This window comes from Nyctereutes procyonoides, unplaced genomic scaffold, assembly GCF_905146905.1.
Source record: "Nyctereutes procyonoides isolate TBG_1078 unplaced genomic scaffold, NYPRO_anot_genome, whole genome shotgun sequence".
NCBI classification, from domain to species: domain Eukaryota; kingdom Metazoa; phylum Chordata; class Mammalia; order Carnivora; family Canidae; genus Nyctereutes; species Nyctereutes procyonoides.
In genome coordinates, this window is record NW_026575142.1 from 30,613,218 (window position 1) to 30,635,193 (window position 21,976).

The 21,976-nt window shown below is 35.3% G+C and overlaps 1 protein-coding gene across 5 annotated transcripts in view; it reads right to left on the bottom strand.

Annotated features, from left to right (window-relative positions):
* Positions 1 to 21,976, bottom strand: part of GALNT13 (polypeptide N-acetylgalactosaminyltransferase 13) — a 539,320-nt gene that overhangs the window by 400,323 nt on the left and 117,021 nt on the right. The window contains exon 1 of one of the 5 annotated variants that reach the window (XM_055308343.1): positions 20,159 to 20,192. The exons of the other annotated variants lie outside the window; for them this stretch is intronic. The gene's annotated coding sequence lies outside the window, so the exon portion shown is untranslated. Of the gene's footprint in view, positions 1 to 20,158; positions 20,193 to 21,976 lie in introns of those variants that run through there. 5 annotated transcript variants of the gene reach the window in all.

The window sequence follows — 21,976 nt, forward strand, 5'->3', positions numbered from 1 at the left end:
CTCTGACCACAATGCAATTTAAGAATTAAGTATTTTATTGCATTTTTAAAGCGGTAGCTCCTAAAATAAAAATTAGCATTTGATGGATTTCCTTTAAGAAGCATTTTATTGAAAAAATAAAGCATTAGAATTAAACATGACAGACATAATCAAATATGATAGATCTTTCCTTAAGCTGACCAGCAAAATTTATTGCAGTTCTGTGATACCATTAAATATTACCTGTTTTATTTTCACATTATCTTTCCTTCCCTTTAGGAAGAAGCACAATATTTTCTCTACAGAGAATAAGGTAAGTGACACCACCTTTCTTGAAACTGCCAGTATGTCACTCAACAAAGGGCATAGAATGAGATACGTTCTTTTAGACCATATACACTGCCACATGTTAAATGGGTGTTAAAAATTAAAATAAAATGCCAAAGACATAAAGGGTTTCAGTGAAATAAATTACACTCAAATTCCTTCTTATTACTTTATTATGCAAATAAGATCTCATTTCAGTTTGTCATATTTAGAAATCAGTTTGAGAGAATGTTTTAAGCCGAAATCTTTCATTACTGTGAACATAAACCATCCATTGAACACTTCAGTGTTTGGTCACAGACCAAATTTATCAAATAACCTTCATCAACGCAAAAATGAAATGGGAGAGAAGAGGAGGAAGGGAATTAAATTACATTATTTAAATGCATAGTCTAAGCTGTAGTTTCTAATACTTACCAGGTTTATAAATAAATACCTGTATTATTTATCTTACCTTTATACTTGTAACATTTATCTTAATTTTAATTTCTTAACAGAAATTACTTAATACTTTTTAAAAGAAAAGAAGAAAACCATTTTGTCATTGAATTATATAATTTGAAGAAAATATCTTAATGCGACAAATAATTATATATTTTTTAAACTACTATAATAACCTGCATCAGATTTATTTGGAAGTTCTATTCCAGCTCAGAACTGGCAAAGATTAAAGTAACACTTGTATTTATTAAAAATATATAGTAAAAATTAAAGAAACTGTAGCAAATTTCACTACATACTGTTGATACCAAATTTCACTACCTACATAACAGAGAAAATTAGTTTATAAGTGAAACAGACAAAAAAAATGAAACAGACCTATATCAACTTTCATGTTTCTGGCAAATTAACTCTGTAAAATACATCTACTTTTCACTGAAATTATTTCCAGATAGACATAGTTCTCCTCTTGGTAAATTTGGTCTTTTTTTTCTCTCTCTCTCTCTTCATATGCTAACAAAAATTCTCACCATCAGGTACCTGAAATATTCTCAGCACTCTGGTACAGAAATATCAAACTTTTATTGAAAACACACTTTTTTTTTCCTCCAGGCAGATTAAAAACAACTGTCATCTGTTTTGTTTTGTGCTTTTCATATAAAGCTTATATTTATATGATCATGAGAAAATTATTTTGAAAAATGAAATGAAACACGATGTTTGGTTAAGATCATTCATCCTATTTCTGAAAGTCAAGGTAGAAATTATAGCCTCATCGTGCCACTTGTTAAGGGAAACACAGAGTGAATCTTAGAATAGGCCCTGTGTTACCTGCTAAAGGTAGTTGAGCTTCTCACCCACCAAAGGGAGTAGCCAGCTATGCTGACAGATGCTGTGCAGAAACTAATCTGTCCCTGTCTTCAATATACCAACTTGGTGACAGATGATGGCTGCAACTTACAACAGAATTTGCAGGTATCAGCAACCCATTTACAGATTTGTAAAGTGAAATGGCACAGGATTTGTATCACAGTAGAAAATGCTTTGCATACATTTATAACCTCCACATTTTGAAATCCATTTAATCCTTCCACTGAAAACAGATCAATATTTAAATAAATTTAGCAGTGTTTACTTACTAAAATGAGCCAAGTACGTTTTAATCCTTGCAAATGGATCATAAAGTTTAATTCCACAGTGTAACTTCTCTCTGAGCCTGGCACTTTGATTCTTAACGTTTCACTGGCCTAAAATGATCAATGTTGGAACTGTGTTTGTTCCCATGGATTGTAGTGAAATACGAGAGGAAAAAAAAATGTTAATTTCTCTCAGTAAACATTTGTTCCAGTTGAGTGTCAGTCTGAAAGAGCATCAGAAAGCTGAAATTATACCTTTTCGGTTCCTGTAGGACAGGGGCATTCTGTGCCTGGTAATTGTCCTTCAAAGCAAGAAAAAGGGCAACATCACCCCCTAATCCTGAAAATGACATTACAGTAAGAGACATGATACAATACCCAGTACACTAATAATGAGACTATAGAAAAAGTGACTAGCAAGACAAACTGCATCTCAGTCTATTCCATCTCAATCAGAGGAATATCTGGATTCTGTGCAACTGGTAAAAACCTGCAGGCCGAAGGGAGATAATCCGGTCGAGCGAACCACTGATCTCAGGTAACAAGGCAAAACTCACAATACAAAACTGTGGATTGAAGCAACTTTACCCTCTTGTTTCTGAAAATTATCTTTCAAGTATAGCAAAGAGATGAAAATGATTTTGCACAATACCAAATAGTCCTTCCAATCCAATATTTAGTCTGGAAGGTAAGTATGAGTATTTGCCCTGTGTGAACACTGATCACTCATTATCCTTTAATAATGTAGCAGAGAATTTCCATTCATAGATGTAGATATTTTTGATTAAAAAAAAAAAAAGAATCCTTGGGGCGCCTGGGTGACTCCGTCAGTTAAGCAGCTGCCTTTGGCTCAGTCAATATCCCAGGGGCCTGGGACTGAGCCTTGCCTCTGGCTCCTGCTCAGCTGGGAGAGTCTGTTTCTCCCTCTCCCTCTGCCCTTCTTCCTGCTGTGCTCCCACTCTCTCTCTCTCAAATAAATAAATACAAATTTTAAAAAAATTAAATTTAAAAATGAATCCTTTTAAAAGTAAAATATAATTTGAAATTGCAGTTTATGTAGTAGAAAAAAGCAGAGCCCCTTTCCATGAAATGAGGTTAAAGTCCTGGGCACCCATGCCCCAAACACTTCCTCAGTACACAGGTCAGTCTCAGGCTCCTTTATGGTACCTTAGGACTCCGAGAAACAAAGCTCGCAAACCACTGCATGCATTTAAATCCTCTGTAATTCTACTTCTATTTTCTACATTTTCAAGAAAGATGATAGGTTTCCTAGGTTTATATGATTAGTGCAGAAATAGTTCCTTTTATTTGCCTCAAAATGATAGTTTTCAAATTTTAAAGTTGCCTCATGGTCCTCTAAGCTTCAGAAACACGTATCTAAATGCCTACTCAACGTTTTTATGTGAATCTCTCAAGGGCAACTCAAGCGCAACATGTCCAAGATTAGACTCGTTTTCTTAGCATAGATCACTCTCCTCTGTGCAGCAGTACAATCAGGAAACCTGGAGTCATTTCACTCACCTCCTTTCTCACTTATCCCCAGACGACCTCCAATTGTCTCTAAGCTAAGCCACTACTCTCCTTAAGTCTTTCTTTCTCAGACCCATCTACTCTTCCTATTCTCCATCTCTGCTGCCGTTAAACTGGTTCGAGTTACCATTATGTCACCTTCCAAACTACTGCAGTAACTAACAGGTCCTCCCTCCCACTCACTTTTCAGGTTTTCTAATCTATTTTTTCACATGACAGTTAGTTATGACCTTAGGGCTTCCCTATTTAAAATCCTTCAAGGGTGTCCCACTGCTTTTAGAATTAAAAGCCACACTCTTAATATAGTCTAGAATGATTTGACCACACCATTAGCCTCCTTAGTCTCCATCGTCCAGCAATTACTAGCATTTTCTCAGGCCCTCAAATCTGGCAGCTCTTCCTTGCTCTAGGATCTCAGCACAGAATTATCAGGTCATCATTTACATGTCATCATATCATTTGAAATTGGAAACATAATTGTAAATCAACATGCGATTCTATTTTTAAAGTTTATGTTCCATATTGGCTGGACTCTGGCTCACCTTTTTATCTCCGCACATATCATGATGCCTTGTACAGAACAGAGCTGAATGATTATCTATCAGTTGAATTAGTAAGTTTTAATATGGAATCTGGGTAAAAATATGACTTACCTTTCATCTGATTTTCATAGACTTTTGACCAGATTAAAAACTTTGAATCCTTTTTAGTGTCTTTTTTTTTTTTTAAGATTTTATTTATTTATCCATGAGAGACAGAGGAGAGAGAGGGAGGCAGAGACACAGGCAGAGGGAGAAGCAGGCTCCATGCAGGGAGCCTGACATGGGGCTTGATTCTGGGTCTCCAGGATCACGCCCTGGAATGAAGGTGGTGCTAAACCGCTGAGCCACCCGGGCTGCCCTTTAGTGTCTTTTTAAGAAGAGATCAGTCTCATTTTAGATTCTGAAATTGCTCATCTGTATTTTTTTTTCAGCCTAGTTATATCTTTAATGAGGTTAATGAATGTCTAGAATTACCCATACAAAATGTTTTATTTGTATGTTGTTCTGTACAAACACACATGTATGTATAACAACATGTATTATACCCTATACAAAGATTCTATTAGAAAGTGATTATGATTTTATTTGTATTTTCAAAGCTATTACTGATTAAAAGGCTCAACTCTTCAATATTCTTTTGAGCATCCAGGCTTATAAATAACTATTGAAATTGACAAGTATACAAAAAGGCTCGGATAGTAGAAGAGGAACATGTATTTGGGTCACTAAGTTTTGGCAGAGACCATAATCTTAGATCCCTAACTCCATGTAACCACAGTGAATCCATTTTTAATTTATTACTGGATATTTAGTTGTAAGTGCCTCCAATTCACTTACAGATATTGATCTGTTCAAAAGCAAGGAAGCTTCTACTGCTACATTAATTTTTGATCCTATACCCCTCAGCAACCTGGCAAATTATTTAAATAAGTGTGCCTAGGTGAATTACTGAGAAGATTCATGAAAGTATCCATATTTAAAGTTCAAAACTATTGATTTGGGGCAATTTATTAAAGGAAAATATGAATTAAATAATTTAAAGAAATTTTGTATGTGCTTCCTTTAGATACACTAAAGTAACCTAGATTTAAAATGACAAAAATCATCATCATCATCACCATACTAATAGTCTTTTCAGAGTGTTGATCATATGCTAAGAACTATACAAAATTTTCTGCAGACATAACTTAATCCTAATGACAAACCTATGAAGTAGGTATTGTTATTGTATTGTCATTACCCTCATTTAACAGATTAGGAAATGAAGACTTAGAAAGCTAAGATACCTGCTAAAGGTCACACAAAGCAAGGAAGAAAAGCAGGAGTTCACACTCAAGCTGCCTCGATGCAAGCAGAGATGATAATTCAGGCCTAACTCCCTAGGGCCTCAGCCATTAAGAAAAATGTAGGGAGCTTCTTCAGCTCTTCTTCCTTCTCCTACCATTTTAGTGAAGGAGGATAGAAAGTTTCTGACTCTGCGACCCAGCAAGCCAGCAATTAAATAACAGCTTTGGGAGCTTATAGACAATAATCTGTCTTCTTACCACAGAGAAATTTAATTTGCATTGCATTCAGTACTCCATTTGTAATGTTCTGGGAAGCATGGATATAATTACTTAATAGAACATGTTTGGAAGATCTATGAAATCCATTTACTTAGGACATGGTTTAGGCATGAATAGTATCCTCAAGGAAGAAGCTTATACACAAATAACAATAATTAAAGGCAATATTTTTAAAAAATACATAACCCTCAGGTTTGAGACATCATATTTCTCTGGAGGATTCAGGGAAGACTTCAAGAGATAGAGGTATGAGTGTGAAGAAAAATTAGAATCTCAATAATTGGACCTGCTACATTTTTAATGCGCAAATGAATAAGCTGAAAATCTCATTAATACAGCGATTCTGATTTAGTTGATTTGGGTGGAACCTAAAATTCTGCATTTGCCAAAAATGCTCCAAGGTGATGCCACTGCTGCTGGTTTAAGGGCCATGCTTTGGAAAGCAAGGGGAGTCTAGAAATATGAAATAGTATGAGGAAATCTACAAGGTAGGAAAGAATCTTCCTGTTTAGAAGAAGAGTCAGTAGCAGCACTCTTTCCCCGAGGAAGCAATAAATGGAAAGGAATATTTAAGTCAAATTTTTAAGGGCTTTGAATAACACCTTATTACGCTGAGATTTTATTACACACACATTACTTATTTCCAAGGCTTTCTCAAAGAAAAGCATCCCCTGAAATTGACGAAAGCAATATTTAAAAGAACTTAAACATGAATGATTAATTAAGGCTACTATGCTCTCAATTCTAAGAAGAATATGCCCTTAAAAATATTCTTTAGATGGAATCATTTCAAAACTTTATTCTAATTTATTTTAAATGTACTTTCAAACCCATAATTTTTTAAAGTCTAATTTCACACTACTTTCAGTCAGGCATTGAAGACAATCATATATTTTCATGTTATTCATTTTTTACCAATAATGTTCTTAAAAATGTATAAATATCAAATGTTCTGCAGCAATTAATTACTTAATAGTATACAAATAAATATATAATTTATTGTAAATGGCCCAGTGCAGAAAACTGATAGAAAAACCTGTTTCTGGGCAGTCCCTGTGACTCAGCGGTTTAGCACCGCCTTCAGCCCAGGGCGTGATCCTGGAGACCAGGGATCAAGTCCCACATGGGGCTCCCTGCATGGAGCCTGCTTCTCCCTCTGCCTGTGTCTCTGCCTCTCTCTGTGTGCCTCTCATGAATAAATAAATAAAATCTTAAAAAAAAAAAAAACAACCTGTTTCTGCAGTAAAATAAAATGAATGCCTCTTGTTTCCAAAACAAGTTATTTTCTCAAACATTTATTATTCCAAATGTTTTACTCACTCAGCTCACATGACTCCAAACAGCCTGTTCTTAATAGCAAAATTATTTTATTTATTTAACCTAAGCAATACAAATACTCCTTTGATAAATTAATATCTGATGAGCTTAGAAGAAAATTTAGTTTTCGTATAGGAAACATCCATGTTTTATTGGGCCTGAAACTTATTATTTTGGGGAGATCTTATTACAAAAAATACAAAATTGAAAATGGTTCCTGATCATATGGGACCCTAAAGCTTATGCTCCAATACCTTCATAGTAAATAAAATTCAGTTTAGTAACTATAGAGCCCACATTCCTTACATTAGATCATTGATTGACTGATTAATTACGGAGTATCTAGCATGTTCCCAAACCATAAAATAGGATTATTCTAGGCACTGAGAATGAAATTTGAGGGAAACACAAAATTTTCATCATCACAGAACATATAATCTATAGGTGGAAAACACAATAGATAGGACAAATCCAGAATACATAATATGATATGGGCCATGAAATTAAAACAGGGTAGGAGGAGACAGAGAATAGCTTAGGAGTAGCTATTTCAGTGGAAGTGGTCAGGGAAGGTGTGCCAGAATTTGGTATTTAAATTGAATCCTTTAATGAAAAGAAGCCAATAGCTGGACTAAGAGGGAGTACTTTATTTTATTTCAGTTTTAACCATAGTAGGGTGAGGAAGTGACCAATAAATATTTGTTGAAATGTTAAATGAATACATCTGGCAGAAAGCATTTCGAATGAAGTAGAAAATGCAAAGCCCCTGAGAGGAGTATGCAATTTGCAATTTGGAGGAATGGAAATAAGGCCTGTGAGCAGAGAAAGATAAGCTATGGAGGGAATGATAGGAGATGAGGTTGTAGAGAGAGGCAGGGCTAGATCACTTTAAATCAATGGTTCCCTGCCAGGTTGCATATTAAATCATCTGAAGAATTTTAGAAAGCACCAATGCCTATGTTCCATCAGAGACCAATTAAATCAGCAAAAAGAGGGGGAAGTGGTGTTCAAACACAAGCATTTGTTTGTCAGCTCTCCAGTGAATCTGATATGCATCCAGTGTTAACCAATGATCCACAGACTTCAAGGTACAATAAGAATTTGGGTTTTAGTCTACAGCCAAGGAAGGCCATGACAGGGTATAATCGCACACACACAAGAACAATAATGTCATGAAGATATATATTGCCTTGAATTAAAATTCAGAATAAATACATTGCCCAAATTTGCCTTTTCCCCTACCTGATTTGTGCATTTATACACAAACAAAAGGAAAACAACAAAGACAATCACAGGCAAAGCAGAGAATGATATAAAATGTTATCTCTTCTAAGAGTGATATCCATACAATATACTAATCAAGAATTCTGAACGTCTCTCACTCATCATGTAAGGAAAAAAGCTCACTTCTTCATCTAGACTATTTTCCATTATAAAGGCCTAGGAATATTAAACTGTCAAAACCAACTTCTTTTCCTTACACATAAATACAATTCCCTAGGATCTTCAGACAAAACAAGTAATAGAAGGCTTGAATCAGTTTTATCTCTAAAATCTGAATTCTTCTGGGAGCTCCTTGATTTCCAGATAGCAAGAGAGGAAGAATCCCTCAGTTGTTCCAAGGCTGACTTCCATCCCTCCTCTTCACCACCACCTCCTCCCAATTCTTGATACTCACCTACAGTTTTTTCATAGTACTTATACCTTCTAGAATACTCTATCGGTTTCTTATTCATTTTTTCTATTTATTGTCTACTCTCCGCTCTAGCATGTAAGCTCCGCAATAATTATGACTATTGTGTTAACTGATTTATCCCAATATCCAGAGAAGTACCTAGCACATAGTAGGCACCCAACAGACATTTACTGAAGGAAGGAATTAAAGAAATGCAGTCATCATTCCCATTTTCAAAATGAAGAAGCTGAAACTCATAATGGCAAATGAATTGTACAAGGTCACATATTTAGGAAATGACAGATTTAGGATTAAAATGCAGATCTTCTCACACTAAGATCCATGTGTTAACCACCATACATTAAATATTTTGTAAAGCATTTAAAGCTAAGACTAGAATTTTGGGCAGTGGTCAGACTATAGAAAACCTCTAGTGCCAGAGTAAGGAGTTATGACTTTGAACTGCCATTAGTAGGAAGTTATTGAAGGACACTGAGAAGGCAAGTAACAGCATCAAAGCAGTGTTTCAGTAAGATTTATCTGCCATCAGTGTGTAGAATAGATTGGAAGGAGAAGAACATCAAGGCAGCAAGATAGTTCAAAGAAAAAAGCACAAGCCAAAGATAATTTCAGGAACTAGTCAAAGCAACGTCTATAAATCATTGGCAGCATCAAATTAGTCTTCAGCTTTTGAAATGCAGACCTATTATAAATGTTCATCCAAAGAATATTTATTGAGAGCACACAATGTTCATAACAGCCATCAACAGACTCTTCCAGACATTTTATGTCAAGAGATAAGATCATCTATATATAGCCATGCTCATTTCATTCCACTCGGTGGGCATGAGAATAGCACAGACAACTTACATATCTTCAAAGGACCACTATAAAGCAAAAGTAGAAAAGGGTATCCAAACTAGATCAAAGTTTATTCAATCACCAAATGGTGGTTCTATACCTGCTCTATGAAAGACACTCTGGCAGATGGTTTCCTGAGTCACAGATGGATCTTATCCTAAATACAAAGTGCCCTTAGTGAGAACAACAAAAAGTGCACACAAATAGCTGAAAACAAAGAGATTATAATGGACGAAGTTCAGATAAGGCATTAGGTAGATTGAGAGGGAAAAAATGGGTTACCTTCCATTTAGGATTGCAGAAATCTTAGGTGATTTTCTAGTAATTGAACTATAAAATATGTATTCCAACAGAGCACATCAAAAAATTATATTCGTGGATTTTGGGTAATTTTTGGTAAACATCAATAACTTTAAATGATACTGGGTACAGCAGATATAATGGTAGTGATAAATTTCAGGAAGAAATATTATAAAACTCATGAGGGCAAAGGCAGGTTGCAAGCTGTACAGGCCCTTTCATGGGGACTTTAATTTCTGAACAGGGCACTAGGTTGGAATCTTCAAGGCTTTCAGTAGATTTAGCTTGGCCTCTAGTACTAGTCTAACTTTGACAACTGATCCACTTTCTTGGATCTCCATTTCCTTTAACAACAACCACCACCACAACAATAAGACTATGGACCACTTATCTCGCCTTCACAGATAGGAGTTTTATCATTTATTTTATTGACTGATAAATTATATTTACATAAAATTTGGTTTGAAAAATGTATTTTGTGTCATTGAAAATTTTGAGAAATTTGAAGATAGGCTAGATGATTTCTAAGATTTTTACAAGCTCACTCAATAACTATCTTTACATCATTCTTTTCATTTGCTCTTTGTCATAAGGGTACCAATTCTAAAGTGTTATATGAGTTCTATCAATAAGGCTATTTCATAGATTACCCCAAGTGATCCATACTAGGTTTATTCTGTGTACCTATTATGAAGAATTACATGCACGTATTATGACATAGCTTCCGATTCATTTGTAGCTTCCTTTGGTCATGAGAAGTGAGAACTTCAAATTTAAAAATATAAATGATTACTCCAGAAGTCTGTTTATACAGTTAGTAAACTTCTGTATATTCTCAATATTTCCTAACTTATTTTCTACTATAGGTGGGTGACTTTCTTAAATATATATCCATATCTTCATAGAACACCAAAATATTTTATTTTTTATCCTAATATTAAGGTCAGAAAGATTGGAGAAATGTATTTGTAGTAGCATCTTCAAATTTTTTTAAAGATTTTATTTATTTATTCATGAGAGACACAGAGAGAGGCAGAGACACAGGCAGAGGGAGAAGCAGGCTCCCAAGCATGACTCGATCCTAGGACCTGGGGATCATGACCTGAGCCAAAAGCAGAACTCAACCACTGAGCCACCCAGGTCTCTGCATCTTTAATCTTGATGAAGATCTCTTAATATCATCTTCAGTATCTTGACTGAACTACTTTGTGATTTGAAACAAGCCATGCCTTTACTCTTCCTGTATTTTTAAGACCAAGAAACATTTTTAAAAATGGTTACTAGTAGTTGTTTCCTAGGGCCACCATAACAAATTACCACAAACTCAATAGTACCTTAAACAAACCAAAACTTATTCTCTCACAGTTCTGGAGGCTAGAAGTTCAAAATCAGGTTGTCAGCAGGGCCATGCTCTTTTCCAAGGCTCTTTTCTTTGCCTCTTCCAGCTTCTGGAAGGTACTGCTTGACTTGTGGCAGCATAATTCTAATCTCTGCCTCTATTTTCACATGGTCTTCTTTTCATTTTCATGGTCTTCTTCCTGTATGTCTCTCTCTGGTCATTCTGTCTCTTTTAAGGATACCAGGCTTGCATTGAGGGTCCACCCTAATCCAGTATGATCTCTTAATAACTACACAAGCAAAGATTCCGTTTCCTAATAAGGTCACATTCAGAGATTCTATGTAGGTATGATTTCTTTCCAGACACTACTCAACTCATAACACCAATTTGTTTGATATAATTTATATTAAATATGAAAAATAGTACATATGATAATACACACATTTTTATTAATATTATAAAGTTATGTGAAAAAAGCATTATGCTTTTAGCTGTGGAAAACCGATATTTGAAAACTTCATGCTTCCTTTATATATTGATCATGTTTATATACTATTTATATTCTGTAAAGATTTCTAGTTAGAGTCTTGAAATGATTCTCTCCAGTGGTAATTTATTTTTGGGACAAAAGTTAAATTTTTGCTCTACAGATCCTTTCATCATGATAGCATAAAGCAAGTAATCATTCAGTATTCCTTGCCTCTGATGTTCCAGGTACTCATAGGCACCAGAATCATAGCAGTAAACTACATAGACTGATGTTGTTGTCAGGAGGAGGGAGACAACAAAAGAAAGTCATGTAAATAAGAAAAATATATAATATTTCAGGTGGTAAAAAAAATGCAGTAGGGGAAAACAAAACAAAAAGGAAAGAAAAGTTCATGGATAAGGAACAATTTATATTTTCAAATCGTAGATGCCATGAAGCCCACGCTCTATCAGTTACATTTGAGGAAATGTCAAAAAAAAGTGAAAGGAAAAAAATAAGACATGAAGACAACTAGAGAAAGAACATTACAGACAGAAAAGTCAGTAAATTCAAAGGCCCTGAGGTGACATTGTCCAAGAACAGCAAAAAAGTCAGGGTAAATGGAGTAGAATGGACTAGGGTACTAGGGTACAATAGGACTTGAAATTTTGGTGATTTCAGCACAGGAGTTATAGAACTTGGTTAGGCCATTTTTACTCTGAATGCCAGAGAGCCATTGGCATAGGAATGGCATGATGTGATTTAGGTTTTAAAAGAATCATTCTAGGGGCACCTGGGTGGCTCAGTGGTTGAGCATCTGCCTTTGGCTCAAGTCATGATCCTGGAGTCCTGGGATCGAGTTCTGCCTTGAGCCTGCTTCTCCCTCTGCCTGTGTCTCTGCCTCTCTCACTCTGTATCTCTCATAAATATAAATAAATAAATAAATAAATAAATAAATAAATAAATAAATAAATAAATAAATAAATAAATATTTTTACAAATGATAAAACAAAAAATATATCACTCTAGCTGGTCTGCTGAGAATAGATGAAAGGTGAACAAGGATAGAAGCAGGGAAATCAGTGAATTGGTGAGAAGTGTTTGAATTCTGAATATATTTGAAGGAAGAATAAATAGGACCTGCTAAAATGGAATGTGGGAGAAAGAGAAAAATTATGGATGATTAAGATCTTTGGTTTAAGCAACTGGAGTGTTGAGGCTGCTAAAAACTGAAAGAGAAGACTATAGGTAGAGAAGCTTGTGAGGGAAGATCAGAAGTACACATTTTAAACTCAGTAAGTCTGAGATATCTCTCAGAATCCAACAGACTTATATCAAGTAAGCCTTTGTCATAAATGTCTAAAAAATAGGTGAAAAGTGTGAGATGGATATATGAATTTGGAAGTTGTAAAATTATAAGACCATAAAGCATAGAAATCAGATTAGATGAGATTGCTAAAGGAGTAAGCATAATAAAGAACAGATAAATTAATTGAATCCCACCTCCCGGGCTAGGTCAACAGTCACAGGTAAGGTGAGAGAAAGAGCTTGTAAAGGAGTTTGAGAAGGAGCACTCAGAAAGGGAAAAACTCAGGAGAGTGTGATAGCCTTTAAGATAAGAACAAAGTATTACAGGAGGTAGAAATGATTAACTGTTTCAGATATTACTCACAGTCAAGAATATAAAGGCTGAGAAGTGACATTTGGATTTAGCAAGATGGAGACTTCATAGAGTGTGTTCATAAAAGCATTTTTGGTGAAGTCACTGTAGAAAGAACCTGACTGGTGTGGTCTGTATTTAAGAGAGTTTATTCAAAGACACTGAGAATAAAAAAAAAAAAAAAAAAGATAATTCTCTCTTAACTTCTCCATAGAGATATCTGAAGACTTAATGACATAGCACATGGTGCTGGGAGTGTAAGGCTTGGCATAAAGGAGACAATAAGTGGTAGCTCTAATGATGGTGAAGATGTTAATGCACACAATCCTTCCAATTCAGCAAGACTGCCAATTTCCTCAAGAACAATTTCTCACCTCCTGGAATCTAATCTTTTGAGATCTAGTTCACAGCTCATATAATAAATAATAGGTAGAATTAGGCATGCTCAGAATAGGTGCATTAATAATGAAATATATAATAACAAATTATGATATATTAGAATAATGTACAGCCAATAAAATTGTTTTAAGGAATATTTGATGATGCAGATAACTATGCAAAATATAAATTGAGAGAGCATTGGGCGTTATACTATATGTTGGCAAACTGAATTTAAATATATATATTTATATATACTAAAGCAGGATATATGAAATAAGATCCCCATTAGAAATATAAAGAAATAAACCGAAACTTTAATTAAAATAGTCTGTATGTGTCTAACTTGTAGGTGTTTTTCATATCCTTTCTGATATTCTTCTACATTCAAAAAACATTTTTAAAATGAATATTATGTGTTACTGTAACGTGAAAGAATAACCTTCCAGAGAAGGAATCATATATTATATATAAGTGACTTTTAATAATAACAATATTTGAAAAGCATTTTTACTTAAAGGAACAAGGTTTTGCTTTTAGAGCTAATAACTGCATGTAAATATTGTGTACTAATGTCTCACTGTAGAGCCTTTTATGATGCTTAAAGAAATTTGTTTAACATACCTATTTAATCCTTAAAAGAGAGAAGTGAAATTCTATCTGGATCACATTTTTGGTTAAGTACAGAACCATAATGTAATCCATATCTTAAAACCATAACATCAATGTTCTTGCCATTATAATATTTTATATTATATCCCCACTTATTGTACTAACATAATGGAATCAGTATGACAGACCTATAAGAAAATACATATGAATATATTTACAAAAAGTGTAAAACAAAAAAGATACAGGATATTGGTAATAGTAATGCCAAATAGAGCTTTTAGATGCATATTCTATATATTTCCACAGCCTCATTTTATTTATCATACCTTTTTATATTTAAATATGGTAAGATTCAGTTGTAACATACTATTTCTATACTATACTTTGTTATACTACATACTATAACTTTGTTATATAACAAAGTTATATATATATAACATATATAGTATGTTATATAACATACTATAACTTTGTTATCATGAAAAAAAAATTGATTCTCAAATACAGAAAAATAATAGGTCTGCACCAAGCCTCTCATTTTACAGGTCAAGATAGAATGGAGAACACGCTGACTGGCAAAGCCAAGACTGGAACTGCAGTGTTCTCATTCTCCACAGTAAAGCAGTCTGCAAACTCGTCAAGTGTCTCATCAGATAACAGAAAGTTAAATAATCAAAATAGCTTAGCTCTGAGCTATGATTTAGAAGACAAATCAATGGAATCAAATAAACATGTAGATATGAAGACTTTGGTAAATAGAACGATTCTCCACATGTTCTTTTTTTAAGATTTTATTTATTTATTAGAGAAAGCAAGAGAGAGAGAGCACGAGCAGGGGAGAGAGAGCAGCATGGAGAGAGAGAAGCAGGCTCCCCCTGAGATCATGACCTGAGCGAAGGCAGACGCTTAACTGACTGAGCCACCCAGGCTCCCCTCACATGTTCATTTTAACATGACGAATCAGTAATGAGGGGAAAGATACATCACAAGTAATTACTGAAAATAATACACCCTCCTTCCTATACAAAACATAAAATACATATAAATCAGATCACTCAATGTAAAAACAAGTTTAAAAACAGAAAAACTTAAAAGAACTGGTGATTACAAAGACCTCTCCTGAACAAATTTTTCCTCCTGATGCAGCCCAAAGTTTTTTTTTTTTATTTTTCTTCCTGTCTCCATAGAGTTTACTTGTACCACTAACTGTGTCACAGTATAGAGACAGAATCTCACCACTACCTAGATTTTGTCATTGTTGAATATATCTACAGTGGCTTATATATCACATTTTTAAGCCAACGTTTATTTACCTTCATTTCAAAAATCTGTACATCATACTTATACTCAGTGCTTAATGGTAAAATTTAAATGTAAGTGCAATAAAAGGGGAATCCTTTAAAAAGTTGTGATTAGATAGTACTTTAATTAGGGGTGCTGGGTGATCAGTCAGGTAAGTGTCTGACTCTTGATTTCAGCTGAGTTCATGATCTCAGGGTCGTGAGATGGAGCCCCACGTCCCCTGGGCTCCATGCTCAGCAGGGGGCTGCTCAAGATACTCTCAGTTTCTCTATTCCTCTGCCCATCCTCCCTGTTTTCTCATGCTCTCCCTCTCTCAAATAAATAAATCTTAAAAAAAGAAAATATTCATAATTAAAATTATGAATATTGCAGTGACATAAGTGTTTTCATAAGCTGACGATGAGATGTGAAGAGTGTCTTTCCAGGAAGTCATTAGATATATCTATGAAGAGCCTTTTAAAAGTATGTATGCCTTTAAAAAGGTAAATTCCATAACCATGAATCTAGCCTAAGAATGTAATCAGCAACATTTTCAATATTCTCAAACTTCCTAAAAATGTTTTATGACATTACTTTGTGGTAATAAAAAATTAGAAGTAATTTACAGAAAAATAAAAAGTACTTAATTATGAATTTTAGTATATATATAAAATTTATGCAGCCATTAAAATCATGCTTTGAATAAACATTTCATGCAGAACAAAATGCTTATGCTATGTTAATCAAAAAAATAAAAATATTAAATTTTGATGATGCCAATTTTATGATGCCAATTTCTGGGTTGAATTCTTGGTTATTTTTCTTCTTTATTTTTATTTGTATTTAAATGTTTTCTACAATAAATACTTATTGATTTTATTATCAGAAAAAATAGTACTTTTTTTAAACATAGTTTCATGTTAGATTTTCATTTGCCTTCAAAACAAAACGTTTAAAGATTTGGTTAGTAACATTTGGGTACTTTTCAAGTTATATAACAAAATTTACATGCTTTACATGTAATATCCAGTGAATGCTAGAAAGTGAACTCAAATATTTATAATTTAATCATTCATGTAAGAAATAGGAAAGTACATAGGTATATACTGAGGAATATTACATGAAAATATCATGCTTCTTTCTAAAATCCATGCCCTTTTTATCTTCAAAAAACAAATATTTCAAGAACAGCTGGGTTTTTATTTTAGGAAAAAAGTAATCTTGACTCTCCTCACACCGTACACAAAAATTAACTCAAAGCTTAAAGGCTAAAACCATAAATCATCTAAGAAAAACAGAGAGATTAAAAAAAGTCATCATGGCCTTGGCATAGGCAAAAATTTCTTAGGTAGGATACAAAAAGAACAATAAAAATAATAAAAATGATACACCAGACTTCATCAAAGTTAAAAATCTCTGTTCTCTGAAAGATACCTTTTAAATAATTTTAAAAAGTAAGCCACAAACAACTCAAGTACAAAATAGGCAAAATAATTTGATAGATATTTCATAAAAGAGACTGGCAAGAAAAAAATGCAAAGTTACTCAATATCACTAGTTACTAGGCCACAAAAATTAAATCAAATGAGATATTATCACAAGTTTACTGAAATAGCTAAAATTAAAAGCACTGCCTATGAAGTTTTTTGGCCAGATATCTCTTATGTCACTGATGGGAATAGCAAATAGTTTAACAACCTAAAAAAAATAAACTGGCATTATTTTGCCAAATTAGAATACACTTAGCATATGACTCAGCACTACCACTACTTGATATTTACCCAAAAGTTGTGAAAACATATGTCCACACAAGGATCCTTGCACAAATGCAGCAGCTTTATTCATAACAGCCGTGGAACAAACCCAAATGCCCACCATCAGGTGAAAGAGTAAACAAACTGTAGTCTGTACAGTAAGTGACAGGATACTTCTCAGCAGTAACCACTGAAACAATTAATAGCTTGGATTAATCTCAAAACCCTACGCTGAGCGAAAGTAGCCAGATACAGAGGAGTTCATACTGCTGGTCTTCATTCATCAGATTTTCTTGAATAAGTAAAACTAAGCAATAGTCACAAAACCAGATCAGTGGCTGTCTGCATCTAGAGCGGAGGAAGTGGACTGCGCAGGTGTAGTCTGCCTCACAGAGACAGGCTAGATTCGGAAGGAAAAAGAGAGTCCCCTGGCCATCAATGTGTTCATTTGGGTTGCAAAGCATATTATATGCACCAATAAAGGATAAAAGAAATAGTTTAGACTAAGTATATAAACAATAAAAATAAAATTTTGCCAGGATAATTATTTCAAATATCTTTAAGCATCAAGTTAAACTGAACATTCTATATCCACGAGAACCCTTGGGAAGTATCAAGCATGTCAGGCATTCATTTCATTCACTTAATAATTATTCACTCAACACCCACTATGAGCCAGGCAATGTTTCAGGTGCTAAGGATAGAAGAGGACAAAACTGAAAAAAATTCTACTTAGCTGTTATCTTTCTGCTGAAACATGGCCCTTCAGCAAAAATGGTCTCCAGCGGTTAGAGATCAAATTTGCCCATCCCCACCGTGTTGGTGAGCTATTTGGTATATAATTTTGCCCACCACCCTCTACTAAATCAATTCAAGTCTTTACGGAATTGAAAATCAGATCTTGCCCTCAAAAGACAGATAACGTCTTATTCATTTTTTTTCTTTTAATATCACATATTCTCTGTCTTCCTGATAGTATAGTCTTGATAGACTGACATTTCATTCACACAATTCTGAATCCCTTTCTCCCTTGCTCAACATGAAAACAAAGAGTGGCTTCTTTATCTTCCTGTCCCCTGCTCTGATGCAAATCAAGGATTCCAGTGTTCCCTGAAAGAATTGTTTCAGCTCATTTAATACTAAATTAGTAAAGATTTTGACCAGTGAACTTTGACCAGTGAACTTTCTAAAACAACATCTAAATTCGGAAACGGAAAACATTCTTGTTCCTACCAACTAATTTGCAAAGTGAACAATTTAAATGACTTAATATTCCATTTACTTACCATTAAACTCAAGTAGTTTTAATGAATGAATAAAATGCTAATGTCTGAGTCTTCATTTATATAAAGATAAAAACGTCTTGCACGTATAACTAACAGCATTGCATTCTCCTTCTAAACCTCAGCTGACTATCAACACACCTTTCCTTTTCCAGAAACTTTCAGCAGTTCCCCATTTTCTAGAGAAGGTCCTTTAAATTTGTCTCTATTCCAACTTTCAACCTAAAATCTAGACATTCCCTTTATGTCTGATTCTGCTTCAATCAACCGATTCACTGCTCTCTCATATCCTCACTTTGCAAAAGGGAATAGCTTTCCTCGGGCACTTGATTTGCTCCCACGTCCATGGCCTCTCGTGCAAACACATGCACGTGGCCCTACTCCCCAGGGCAGGGCAGGGCCTCCCCGCCGAGCCGAGTCCCAGGGCATGAGGCCAACACTCTGTGCTTAGATTCCATCGGTTTCAGAGCAGCCAGCCCGGGACTTTTATTAAATAAATGGATTAAAGAATTGTATCAATTGGTCCTATTAAGTTTTGGGGAAAAAAATAACGCTTCATTGCTCTTCAGGACTTTTAACTATTTGTTCTAAGACTTCAGAGCTTGGCCCCAGGAGAGCTGCGGGGGAAACTGCCACAGAAGGCCTCCCTGCTGCAGGGGTTCAAGAGGCACAAGACCGCCGAAGCCTGAAATAAGGCAAGGGGAGCCTGTCAGGATACTTTTCTCTTAAGTATATTAAATAAGGTATTTTTTACGCAGGGTCAGTGGCCATCTCCTATGTACTCCAGAAACATCCCTAGTTGTGTAAATATTTCATAAATTAGCACATAAATCTTAAGACTGTTTTGCCTAAAATGAGTCTGGGCACACCTCATTCGAGGGCTGGGAATCTGACTCAAAGTCTGGGTTCAGAAGTCCAACAAACCAGTTTGTGAGCTCTTTCTTCGTTCTTACTGGTTATTCAATCTCGGAGAATTTAATCTGCCTTTGCAGGCCTCAGTGTCACATATGAAAATGAGGATAATAATACCTGTCCCAATGCTATGTTGAGAATTCATCAAAACAGTATATATAAAACATCTGACACAGTAAACTTAATCATTGCTCCTTATAACAATTTATTTTTGTTCCTAACATTAATATGTCTATGCGGACCGGCAGAGGGATCAGAGTGACTTGTGGATAAAGTAAGAAGTCCAAAGCAAATATCAAAGGTCATAACTTTATAAGGCCTGTAGATTTTTGAACACTATTTATAAATTTGATTGAAAATTATCTGGGAAATCTATGTTCTCTATCCAAACTGTGTCTATATGCCTTACTTTTGGAATGACTATAAATATTGTCGCCTGAAAGTTCCAGTGGTCATCCTAATTTATTTATTATTATTTTTAAGAATTTATTTATTTATTCATGAAAGACAGAGACAGAGAGCCAGAGACACAGGCAGAGGGAGAAGCAGGCTCCATGTAGAGAGCCCGATGCGGAACTCAATCCTGGGACTCCAGGGTCACGACCTGGGCTGAAGGCAGACACTCAACCGCTGAGCCACCCCGGCGTCCCTGTCATCCTGATTTATTAATGGCAATTCCAATACTGACAACAACACATTTTAATCAATCACATTCATCTACCCTACCCCCAATACATGACACCATATTTAAAAAAAATAATATTAAGGGAAATTTGATGTTAGTTTTAATACTTTACCTCACCAGTTTTCAGGCTTCCCTCACACTTGCACACAGGAACTCTTCTCTGAAGCACCAAAGGTTAATCAAACAAAATCAACAAACATTCAGTGTTTAATAAACGACTGCATGAGTAGGTGTTAATGTTATGAGATCATCTAGAAAGAAATAAAGGAAAGGCTGATGCAATAGTCCACTGTCAAGATTCCAAGAGAATAAGGCGACCTGTGTCCTTGGGTTTATGAAGGAGGGGGCGGGGGGACTCAGCTACTCTCCCAGGCGGGATGAAGGGAAACACAGAAGGACAAAATTGGGTTACTGACTAGCAATTCCATTCATTTTCTTGATTTCCCTCAAATCAGAGCAGCAGTGAGAAGGTCTTAAGGGTACACAAGTGGTTAACAGTAACTTTTCAAAACCTTAAAATGCCAGATAAGGTGATACTGCTCTATTAATGATCCGAAATCAGAGGATCTCTAGGAAATATTTTCCTGACTGGAATTTATACATCCTACTAACCAGGGAGACCTGGCGGGTGTCCACAGTGCACTGAGTGAGGACAAAACAGTCATTGCAAGTTTTCAGCATATGTACGCCATACTGGTAGCCAGATGAAAGCATGATACTGAGCTCTAGTACAAACCGACGTTTATTGATAACGAAATCCTTTACTTAAAGTGTTAATAACTAACACCTTAATAACCAAATCCTACTCTACTGGTTGTGAAAATTCTGGCCCTCCCCCTTAACCTCACCATGGAAAAAAAGAAATTTTATACATATAACTATACATATGCAGTCTCTGCCTCCAGTTCCTAGCAGAGAGCATCTCTAACCCTTGTAATTTCCTAAGTGATAAGACCACTAGGAGAATCTCTTGCTCTAATATTTGGTCTTTGACACGGAACTCCTAAATCCCTTACAATTGATAGAAGTGTCTGTTGTAAGGAGGGGGTTGATGGAAGGGAGGTGGGTGGGAAGATGGGGTAAATAGGTAATGAGTATTAAGGAGGGCACTCTTTGGAATGAGGTTTGGGGGTTATGTAAGTGATGCATCACTAAATTCTACTCCTGAAACCAATACTCTGCTAAATGCTAATTTGAATTTGAATTTAAAAAATAAAATAGAAAAAAAGAAGGAGTGTCTTTTGTTCTAATGAGGCAACTCTCGGTGGGCTCCTAAATGGCTCTTTGCTGGGAGCTGGTCATCAGAAACTCCACGCCATGATTACAAGCTTGTAACTTTCAGCCTCACTCCTATCCTCTGGGAAGGGGAGAGAGGCTGGAGATTAAGTTAATGACTGATCATTTCTTTGTGATGTGGCCTCCATAAAAATCCCAGAAGTATGGGGATCAGAGAGCTTCTGGTTTGGTGAACACATCTACCTGACAGGAGGTGGCACACCCAACTCCAGTGGGGACAGAAGCTCCTTCCTTTGGGATCCTTCTCAATTTCAGCCTATGCATCTCTTCATCTGGTTCCTTGTTCATGTCCTTTATTACATTTTTCGTAATAAACTGATAAATGTAAGTACCCATTTCCCTGATTTCTGTGAGACATTCTAGAAAATCAATATTAAAGAGGGGATGAAGGAAACTCCAGTTTATAGCTGGTGAGTCAGAAGTACAAGTGACAATCTGGGCCTTGCCTTAGTTATCTGAAGTGTGGCAGTCCTATGGGACGGAGCCCTTATCTTGTGAGATCGGATGTTAACACCGAGTAGATAGTCTCAGAATTATGAGACACTCAGCTGATATAGACAATTGCTTCCTGTGGAAAAAGAGCCCACACATCTGGTGTTAGCGGTACTGTATGTATGAGTAAAGGAAAACACAG